Below are 9,978 nucleotides of genomic sequence, written 5' to 3'. Positions count from 1 at the left end.
GGGCTTGGACTTGTTACAAAGTTCTCGGTGTTAAGCATGAGGAGGAGTACAATCCCAAGGAATCGAAGTTCTGAAGACTGAGGCAGATATCTTCACAGGGTTCGAGAATTCTCCAAGGTCATTAGAAAGAGAAAAAATCAGAAAGATTTGTTTCAGATTTGTTGATGTTTTATTTTGGGTTAAATCTATTCAGTTTATTAGGATTTGATTTAAGGGGATTGTATATGGGTTTAAGAAGATTTTATGATGTTTTACTAGGGTTAGCAGTATCCTATAAATATGTAAACTCTGTAACCCTAAAAGTTGTACTTGGTACCACGTGCTTCATGCCACAAGTAATACAAAAGAGCTATAGCTACTCTATAGCTGCAGAGGTAGGCAGTTTGGCCGAACTGCATGACCAAAGATGTTGTGTGCTTTATCTGTGATTTCTCGCTCTACTACTTCGTGCAATCGAGGTGCTTGAATCCGCTACAAGTGGTATCAGAGCCGATGGTTCGTGGGACCATGGTAACAGCTGGACAACTTCCGCTGAGGGATCGATGGTCAGTAACCATGGTAACGGTCGGGTAACTTCTGCGGAGGGGCCGATGGTTAGTAACCATAGTGACGGCTGATATCTTCCGCTGCGAAGAGAGGTCAACAAGGATTGCAGAAGTCGCTGTGAGAGGGGAAACCGACGGATCTGAAAGACATGGAACAAGGTGGAGATCTGTCTACTTTCAAGAGGCGATGGCCACGCCAGGGAAGGAGAAGTGGATGGATGCCAAGGTGGAGGAGTGAAGCAACATGGTGTTGAGCAAGGTGGAGTTCAATCCCAGAAATCAGAATCAGGAATCTAAAGCAGCAGATCTTCACAGGGAAGTTCGGAATTCACCAAGGTGGAGATTGTTGAGATTTGGCTCATTATATTTTGGGCTAAAATCTTTAGTTTATTAGGATTTGATTTAATGTGGATTGTAAAAGGTTTTAACGGATTGTTATAGGATTTATTAGGATTTTATTGTAAAATAGAGATCAATAGAATCCACTATAAATAGGATAACAATGTAACCCTAAAAGTTGTACTTGGTACCACATGCTTCATGCCACAAGTAATACAGAGGAGCTATAGCTACTCTATAGCCTCATAGATAGGCAATTTGGCCGAACTACGTGACCAAAGATGTTGTGTGTTTTATCTGTGATTTCTCGCTCTACTACTTCGTGCAATCGAGGTGCTTGAATCCCCTACACCTTCCCATCATTTGCTTGAAGACCGCTGAGCATCATTTGAATTTATAAAGAAAAGCTAGACAAGAATTGGAAAAACCAGTAAAGGAGGTACCAGAGTTCACATTAAACTAGACTATGAGTAAGGATACTTTGAAAAGCTAGAAAAGTTGGGAATGTATCAAACTCTTTTAATTCATCAAGAGTAACACCAGCAAGAAATAGAGGAGTGTTCATATGAGGAGGGTGTCTTGGTCTTCTCCTGAAGTTCCTAACTCCAATCTAAACAAGGTACATGAAAATTGTGGGAAGAATTAGCCCTGGATAAAGAACTAGTACAATGAAAACGATGTGGATAAGAATGGACTTGAGAGAGATTTTCCAACTGCAGATATAATCAAGCCACCTTCCAATTGTTGTTAACCCACCAAGAACTTCCAGTATCATGAAGTAATTAGCTTTACTCCTTCTCATGCTCCACCTGTGTGAATCCACATCTAGCATGTATTTGACCACATATTCCCTCAGTGGTGGCTCAGCCTCATAGACACTATCTACATAACCTGACACGTAGGGCTGGGCACCGGTCGGTTCGGCCGGATACGGGTCAAATTTTCGGGTGTGGGCGGGTGGAAATCAACAAATTTCCCAATCCATTTCTGACCGATTTAAAACAACGGTTAATTCGGTTTCGGGTTAGACGGGTTTCGGGTTAACAGGGTGGGTTCACACGAGTTTCACATAACAAAAAAAATTGAAAAAAAAAATCAAAGGAAGAAGCAGAGAAGAGGGTTCACAGTTCACACGGGTTTCACAGAACAAAAAAAAATTGAAAAGAAAATCAAAGGAAGAAGCAGAGAAGAGGAGGAGCCGAGGAGATGGCCTTCCTCATCAAACAAATAAAACAGAGATTGAAAATATTATCGAGTCCTCATCAAGGTTCTTGGATCTTGATCGGCAACGTAACGCTCCCTTGTTGTGTAGCCGTCAGTGCCGTTTCTGAGAGAGAGCATTAGGGTTTATGAGAGAGAAAGGCAGAAAGCAATAGCAAGCTGAGAGTGAGTGCTAGAAGGAGGAGATGAGTGTGCTAGGTTTGGTTGTTGAGGGTGATGACTGATGAGGGTGAGCAGCGGGTTGGAGTGTGGATGCTAGGGTTAAGTCACTGGTTAAAATAGGTTAGGGTTGGGCTAAGTTAGGGTTGGGCCCGAACTTCAGTGAAATCTTTTTTTTTGGTTAGGAAGTTGCGTTAAAATGGGTTAGGGTTGGGCTGGGCTCTGTTTTTTTTTTTATATATGTTCAGCGGTCGGGTTCGGTCTTCATTGGGTTTTATTTCCTGGACCGAACTCGACCGCCAAAAACCGCCTGGGCTAGTTTTTTCTCACCCGCGAACCTGTGGACCGCTGTAACCCGATCTGCATGACTCGGTTTGGGCTGGGCTGGTCCGTTCTGTAAGATCAAGGTTTGATCAGTGGTTGCATCTCTATGTTTTGATGATTACAATTAAGGTTTGTGATGATGAACAATTGTGGTACCCTAACGTTTGTCTTTTTAAGTTGTGACAAACAGGTTCTGAATCTGACCCAAGCCTATTCGTTCAGAAGAAGAAGAACCAAGGGTTACTAAAAAGAGAGCTATTTAATCTATCATGTTCGTTCTGAACAGTGGCAAATACTTCAGAAGCTCTGAAGATGGAAGCTCTCAAGAATATCTGAAGAACTCAAGTCAGAAGTTCTGAAGACCAGATGTTCCAGTGGAACGGTCCAGAAGCAGAAGACTCAAGTTCTGAAGACTTGCAAGAAGTTGGTTCTGAAGACCCAGGCTATTCTAGCTCTGACCATCAGAAGTTCTGAGGAACTCGTTCAGAAGCAGAAGTTGCATGGTCAGAAGACTCCAAGCTTCAATCTGACGATGATCAGAAGCTTCATCAACGTTCATCTGAAGCTCCTTCATCACAAGTCAACTGGTGACAGGACAGGTCGCTATCACAGTACAACGTCGTACAAGTCTCAGTCTGTCCGCCACCTACCTTGCACAGCCTAGCAGTCTGATATTACAGAATTGCCACTCCAACGGATAAAACCCTAGCAACGGCTACATCACAAGTGTTGGAGTATATAAAGGCTGAAGAAAGAAGAAAGAGACTAAGAAACTCTGCTGAAAATATTCAACATATACGAACCATTCTCTTAGCATTATTTCTTCACTATTCTTAAACTTCTGAGTTTACTATTCGCTTGTTAGAAGCACTCATTGTAAACCCGAAACCTTTTACATCATATTGTAAAGTTCATCAAGAGACCAAGGTTGGTCGGATCTTGAGAGGACTGAATCAAGGTTGATTCAGTATTTAGCTAGTCTTAAGAAGATCGGTAGATCAGCTTCTTAAGAGGATACTAGTGAGAAAAATCAGTGTACTGTTAGTCACTTAGCAGATTGCAAAGTGCAGTTGTAACACTCATTGATTTTAGTGGATTGCCTTCATCAGAAGAAGGAAGAAATCACCTTCACAAGTGGACTGCATTAGCTTGAGCTTTTATCTCAAGTGAACCAGGATAAAATACTCGTGTGCTTTACTTCCTATCATTCAGCACTTAGTTTTTATCTTTGAGTTTTGAAAAAGCCGAAAAGTATACCCGAGATTCAAAAACTCTATTCAAACCCCCCCTTTCTAGTGTTTTTCGCACCTTCAATTGGCATCAGAGCTCCGGTTCTGATTTTAACACCTAACAGTGTTCAGTGATCCAGAACCTTGTGTGAAAAACAAACAATGGCCCAAGCCAATACTTCCGCTGACAACAACAACAACAACAATCAACTCAGAGCACCGATCTTTGATGGTGAAAAGTTTGAGTACTGGAAAGATAGAATAGAATGTTATTTCCTTGGCACTGACCCAGATCTCTGGGATATGGTCATTGGACTGGGCGAGTCCCTAGAGGGGCAACGCCCAGCATGTAGCCCGCCCCGAGGTGGTGCCCTGGCCTTAAATTAGGCCTTGATCTCGGAGGCCCAATTGGCCCAATAGGTAGTACCCAAGCTCTATAAATAGGAGGTAGTTATCAGTTGTAAGGGACTTTGGCTCATTTGATGAAATCACGCATGAAATTCAGCATTCTCTCTCTCATTCTCATTATCTCTCTAGCACAATCCTCCACTCTCTAGGTACTATACCTTTCTTCAATGTTCATTGCTAGAACATTTGGCGCCGTCTGTGGGGACTGTAAACTTTCTACTCCCATTCACGTGGATTGATTGTGTAGGAAGTTATCTCTAATGGGGATTAGTCAATTCTCTGGTCTTCTGATTTTGATTCTGTAACCGGTGTTCGTTTTCCGATCGAGTTTGCATCGTTCTTGACTTGGATGGAGACTCGACGCAGGAGGCAGCATCAGTCACCAGTGCGACAGCGAATTTCGCCGCCTCGGCGGCCTCATCGTGTGATCCTGGATTCTCCGGTACGAACGGCGGGAGTACAGCCGCCTTCTCCTCCTCCATCACCACCACCTCCTTCATCGCCTTCAAAGGTTGGATCTCTGGAGCGCTCACCAGAGAATTCACCTGCTCCGGAGCAACAACCGGCGGTGACACAGGAGCAATGGCGCCACTTGATGCGCAGCATTGGCAACATCCAGCAGCGGAATGAGCATCTACAGGCTCAGTTGGATTTCTACCTTCGCGAGCAGCGGGACGATGGAAGCAGAGAAGCAGATTCCGTGGCTGAGTTCCGTCCGTTCTCGGGGGATGTGGAGAGTGTGGCGATTCCGGATAATATGAAAACGTTGGTTCTGGATTCTTACAGCGGGGATTCCGATCCGAAGGATCATCTTCTGTATTTCAATACGAAGATGGTGATAATTGCGGCGTCAGATGCGGTGAAGTGCAGGATGTTTCCATCGACGTTCAAATCAACGGCGATGGCGTGGTTCACAACTTTGCCGCGCGAATCGATTTCAAATTTCAGAGACTTCTCATCCAAGTTTCTAGTGCAATTCTCGGCGAATAAGAATCAGCCGGTGACGATCAATGACCTATACAATATTTGCCAGAAAGAAGGAGAGTCACTGAAGGAGTACATGGCAAGGTACAGCGCGGCGTCGGTCAAAGTAGAGGACGAGGAGCCTCGAGCTTGTGCTCTAGCGTTTAAAAACGGTTTGCTACCGGGATGGTTGAACAGCAAATTAACACGTAAGCCGGCGCGCTCAATGGAAGAGATGCGTGCTCGCGCCAGCACTTATATCCTTGACGAGGAGGACGACGCTTTCAAAAGAAAGCGCGCGAAGTTGGAAAAGGGCGACACGTCGCCCAAGCGCGTGAAAAAAGATAAGAATGGCGAAGATAAGGGGGATGGCAAGCAGCAAAGGCAAGATAAAGGGAAGGCGGCATTGAGGCCGACCAAGGAGCAGTTGTATCCACGGCGTGACGATTATGAACAACGTCGGCCGTGGCAATCCAAATCCCATCGCCAGCGGGAGGAAGCTGACATGGTGATGAATACTGAATTAACGGATATACTCCGAGAGGCGAGGGGCGCAAATCTAGTGGATGAGCCGGAGGCCCCTAAGTATCAATCACGGGATGCCAATCCCAAGAAGTGGTGTGAATACCACCGGTCCGCCGGGCACGGCACGGACGACTGCTGGACTTTGCAGCGGGAAATTGATAAGTTGATTCGGGCGGGATATCAAGGGAATCGCCAAGGCCAGTGGCGCAACAACGGCGATCACAACAAAACGCATAAGCGAGAAGAGGAGCGAGCGGACACTAAGGGCAAGAAAAAACAAGAATCAGCGGCTATCGCCACAAGAGGGGCTGATGACACGTTCGCTCAACACTCAGGACCGCCCGTCGGGACCATAAACACCATTGCTGGAGGATTTGGCGGCGGTGGCGACACCCATGCGGCGCGGAAACGCCATGTTCGTGCGGTTAATTCCGTTCATGAGGTCGCTTTTGGATTCGTGCACCCTGACATAACAATCTCGATGGCAGACTTTGAGGGAATAAAGCCTCATAAGGATGACCCGATCGTAGTGCAGTTAAGGATGAACAGTTTCAATGTTAGAAGGGTACTCTTGGATCAGGGTAGTTCAGCTGATATTATCTATGGTGATGCATTTGACAAGTTGGGACTAACTGACAATGATCTGACTCCATATGCGGGAACCTTAGTAGGTTTCGCGGGGGAGCAAGTAATGGTGCGAGGATACATTGATCTAGACACAATATTCGGGGAAGATGAGTGTGCCAGGGTTTTGAAGGTAAGGTATCTGGTTCTCCAGGTGGTGGCATCTTACAATGTCATTATTGGGCGAAATACATTGAATCGCCTTTGTGCTGTAATTTCAACAGCCGATTTGGCGGTCAAGTATCCGTTAAGCAGTGGAACGGTTGGAAAGCTGAAGGTGGACCAGAAGATGGCGAGGGAGTGTTACAATAACTGCCTTAACTTGTACGGCAAGAAAAGTGCGTTGGTCGGTCATAGATGTTATGAAATTGAAGCTTCGGATGAAAATCTTGACCCACGTGGCGAGGGGCGGGTAAACAGGCCCACGCCAATTGAAGACACGAAGGCGTTGAAGTTTGGCGATCGCACTTTGAAGATTGGGACCAGACTGACGGAAGAGCAGGAGACACGCCTGACAAAGCTGCTTGGGGAGAACTTAGATTTGTTTGCTTGGAGCTGCAAAGACATGCCTGGAATTGATCCAAACTTCATCTGCCATCGATTAGCATTGAATCCAAGTGTCAAGCCAGTTTCACAACTCAGGCGGTGCTTGGGAGGAGACAAGGGAAAGGCGGTTCAACAGGAAGTTGACAAGTTGCTGGCGGCAGAGTTCATCAGGGAAGTGAAGTATCCGACGTGGTTGGCGAACGTCGTAATGGTGAAGAAGGCGAACGGGAAGTGGCGAATGTGTGTAGATTACACAGATTTAAACAAAGCATGTCCAAAAGATTCGTATCCCCTTCCCAGCATTGATAGCCTCGTTGATGGTGCCTCGAGCAACGAACTGCTCAGCTTGATGAATGCTTATTCTGGTTATCATCAAATCCGCATGCACCCGGCAGACGAGGACAAAACGGCTTTCATGACCGCCAGAGTCAATTATTGCTATCGCACCATGCCGTTTGGACTAAAGAACGCTGGGGCGACCTACCAAAGATTGATGGATAGGGTCTTTGCTGGGCAGGTGGGGAGAAACATGGAAGTTTACGTCGATGATATGATCGTTAAGTCAGTACGTGGTTTGGATCATCATCGAGATCTGGAGGAAGCATTTGGCGAGATAAGGAAGCACAATATGCGCCTCAACCTGGAGAAATGCTCTTTTGGTGTTCAGGGTGGCAAATTTCTGGGATTCATGATCACATCCAGAGGAATAGAGATAAACCCAGACAAATGCAAGGCGATTCAGCAGATGAAAAGTCCCTCTAATGTGAAAGAAGTCCAACGTTTAACCGGGCGAATAGCAGCTCTATCTCGTTTTCTCCCTAAGTCTGGCGATAGATCTTTCCCATTTTTCAAGTGTCTTCGGAAAAATGCTGCATTCGAGTGGACAGCGGAGTGTGAGGAAGCTTTTGTTCGCCTCAAAGAACTCCTGTCATCACCGCCGATTTTGTCAAAACCAATGCAGGGGCACCCGCTACACTTGTATTTTGCTGTGAGTGATAGTGCTCTGAGTTCTGTGATATTGCAGGAGGTGGATGGCGAACATCGAGTTATTTATTTCGTTAGCCACACACTCCAGGGCGCAGAGGTCAGATACCAGAAAATCGAGAAGGCAGCATTGGCGGTCCTCGTCACCGCCCGGCGGTTAAGACCTTACTTTCAGAGTTTTCCAGTAAGGGTGCGAACGGATTTACCCCTGAGACAAGTGTTGCAAAAACCGGATTTGTCAGGCAGATTGGTCGCCTGGTCGGTTGAATTGTCCGAATATGGGTTGCAATATGATAAACGAGGCAAGGTTGGCGCACAGTCGCTGGCTGATTTTGTGGTCGAGGTTACTCCAGATCGGTTTGAAAGAGTGGACTCTCTTCGTAGATGGATCCTCCAATAGCAGCGGCAGTGGCGCGGGAGTAATGTTGGAAGGACCGGGAGAACTAGTATTGGAGCAATCGCTGAAATTCGAGTTCAAAGCAACGAACAACCAGGCAGAATATGAAGCTCTCATCGCCGGGTTGAAGTTGGCGCGGGAAGTGAAGATCGGGAGCTTGTTGATAAGAACGGACTCACAATTGGTGGAGAATCAGGTGAAGGGAACTTTCCAGGTCAAGGATCCCAACCTGATCAAGTACCTTGAGCGCGTGCGATATTTGATGACACTTTTTCAAGAGGTTGTGGTGGAATATGTTCCTCGGACTGAAAACCAGCGGGCGGACACGTTGGCCAAATTGGCGAGCACGCGGAAGCCCGGCAACAATAGAAGTGTGATTCAGGAAATGCTGGCGTTCCCCAGCATTGAAGGCGAGCTCATGGCATGCGTGGACAGGGGAGCGACGTGGATGGGGCCTATATTGTCCATCTTAGCGGGGGACTCAGCGGAAGTGGAGCAATGCACGAAGGAACAACGGCGAGAGGCGAGCCACTATACTCTCATCGATGGACATTTGTATCGCCGTGGTTTTTCGGTGCCATTGTTAAAATGTGTAAAGCCGGAAAAATACGAGGCGATAATGTCTGAGGTGCACGAGGGAGTGTGCGCAAGCCACATTGGGGGGAGATCTTTGGCTTGCAAGGTGTTGAGGGCGGGATTCTACTGGCCCACCCTCAGGAAAGATTGCATGGACTTTGTGAAAAAATGCAAAAAATGTCAAGTGTTTGCTGATTTATCTAAGGCACCGCCAAAAGAGCTGGTCACGATGAGCGCCCCATGGCCCTTCGCCATGTGGGGGGTGGATCTAGTAGGGCCTTTTCCGATCGCCAGATCGCAAATGAAGTTTATATTGGTAGCGGTGGATTATTTCACTAAATGGATTGAGGCCGAGCCCCTGGCCAAAATAACCTCTGCGAAGATAGTCAACTTCTACTGGAAGCGAATTGTTTGCAGGTTCGGGATCCCAAGGGCGATTGTATCCGACAACGGGACCCAGTTTTCAAGCACCCAAACTAGAGAATTTTGCAGGGAAATGGGCATACAGATGAGGTTTGCCTCTGTGGAGCATCCACAAGCAAACGGGCAAGTGGAATCTGCAAACAGGGTAATCCTGCGTGGATTAAGGCGACGACTCAAGGAGGCTAAGGGAGCCTGGCTGGAGGAGCTCCCGGTGGTGCTATGGTCATACAACACCACTGTGCAATCCACTACAAGGGAAACCCCCTTTAGAATGACCTATGGGGTTGATGCTATGTTGCCAGTGGAGATTGACAACTTCACATGGCGAACCCAGCCAGATTTTGAAGGGGAGAATCAAGCCAATATGGCGGCGGAGTTGGACCTTTTGTCGGAAACGCGTGACGAGGCGCACATTAGGGAAACAGCGATGAAGCAACGTGTGGCGGCAAAGTTCAACAGCAGGGTTCGCGTCCGAGATATGCAGGTCGGCGACTTGGTCCTCAAGTGGCGATCGGGAGTCCCGGGAAACAAGCTCACGCCTAACTGGGAAGGGCCCTACCGCATTATTAAAGTTCTTGGTAATGGGGCCTATCACTTAGAAGAGCTTGATGGAAGGCGGCTACCTCGGTCGTTCAATGGTTTGAGCTTGCGTTACTATTATAGTTGATCGCAGGCGAGAAAGCGAACAAGGTGGAGTCGCCAGAGCCAGATATCT

At 46.9% G+C, this 9,978-nt stretch overlaps 1 pseudogene; it reads right to left on the bottom strand.

The window, feature by feature from the left end:
* Nucleotides 1-1,338: 1,338 nt before the first annotated feature.
* LOC130712155 (multiple C2 domain and transmembrane region protein 5-like) overlaps nucleotides 1,339-9,978 on the bottom strand; it is a 35,269-nt pseudogene continuing 26,629 nt past the window's right edge.

Source organism: Lotus japonicus, chromosome 4, assembly GCF_012489685.1.
Source record: "Lotus japonicus ecotype B-129 chromosome 4, LjGifu_v1.2".
Taxonomy (NCBI): Eukaryota; Viridiplantae; Streptophyta; class Magnoliopsida; order Fabales; family Fabaceae; genus Lotus; species Lotus japonicus.
The sequence above is the reverse complement of the archived record's forward strand: the minus strand, read 5'-3'. Positions and strand labels throughout refer to the sequence as shown.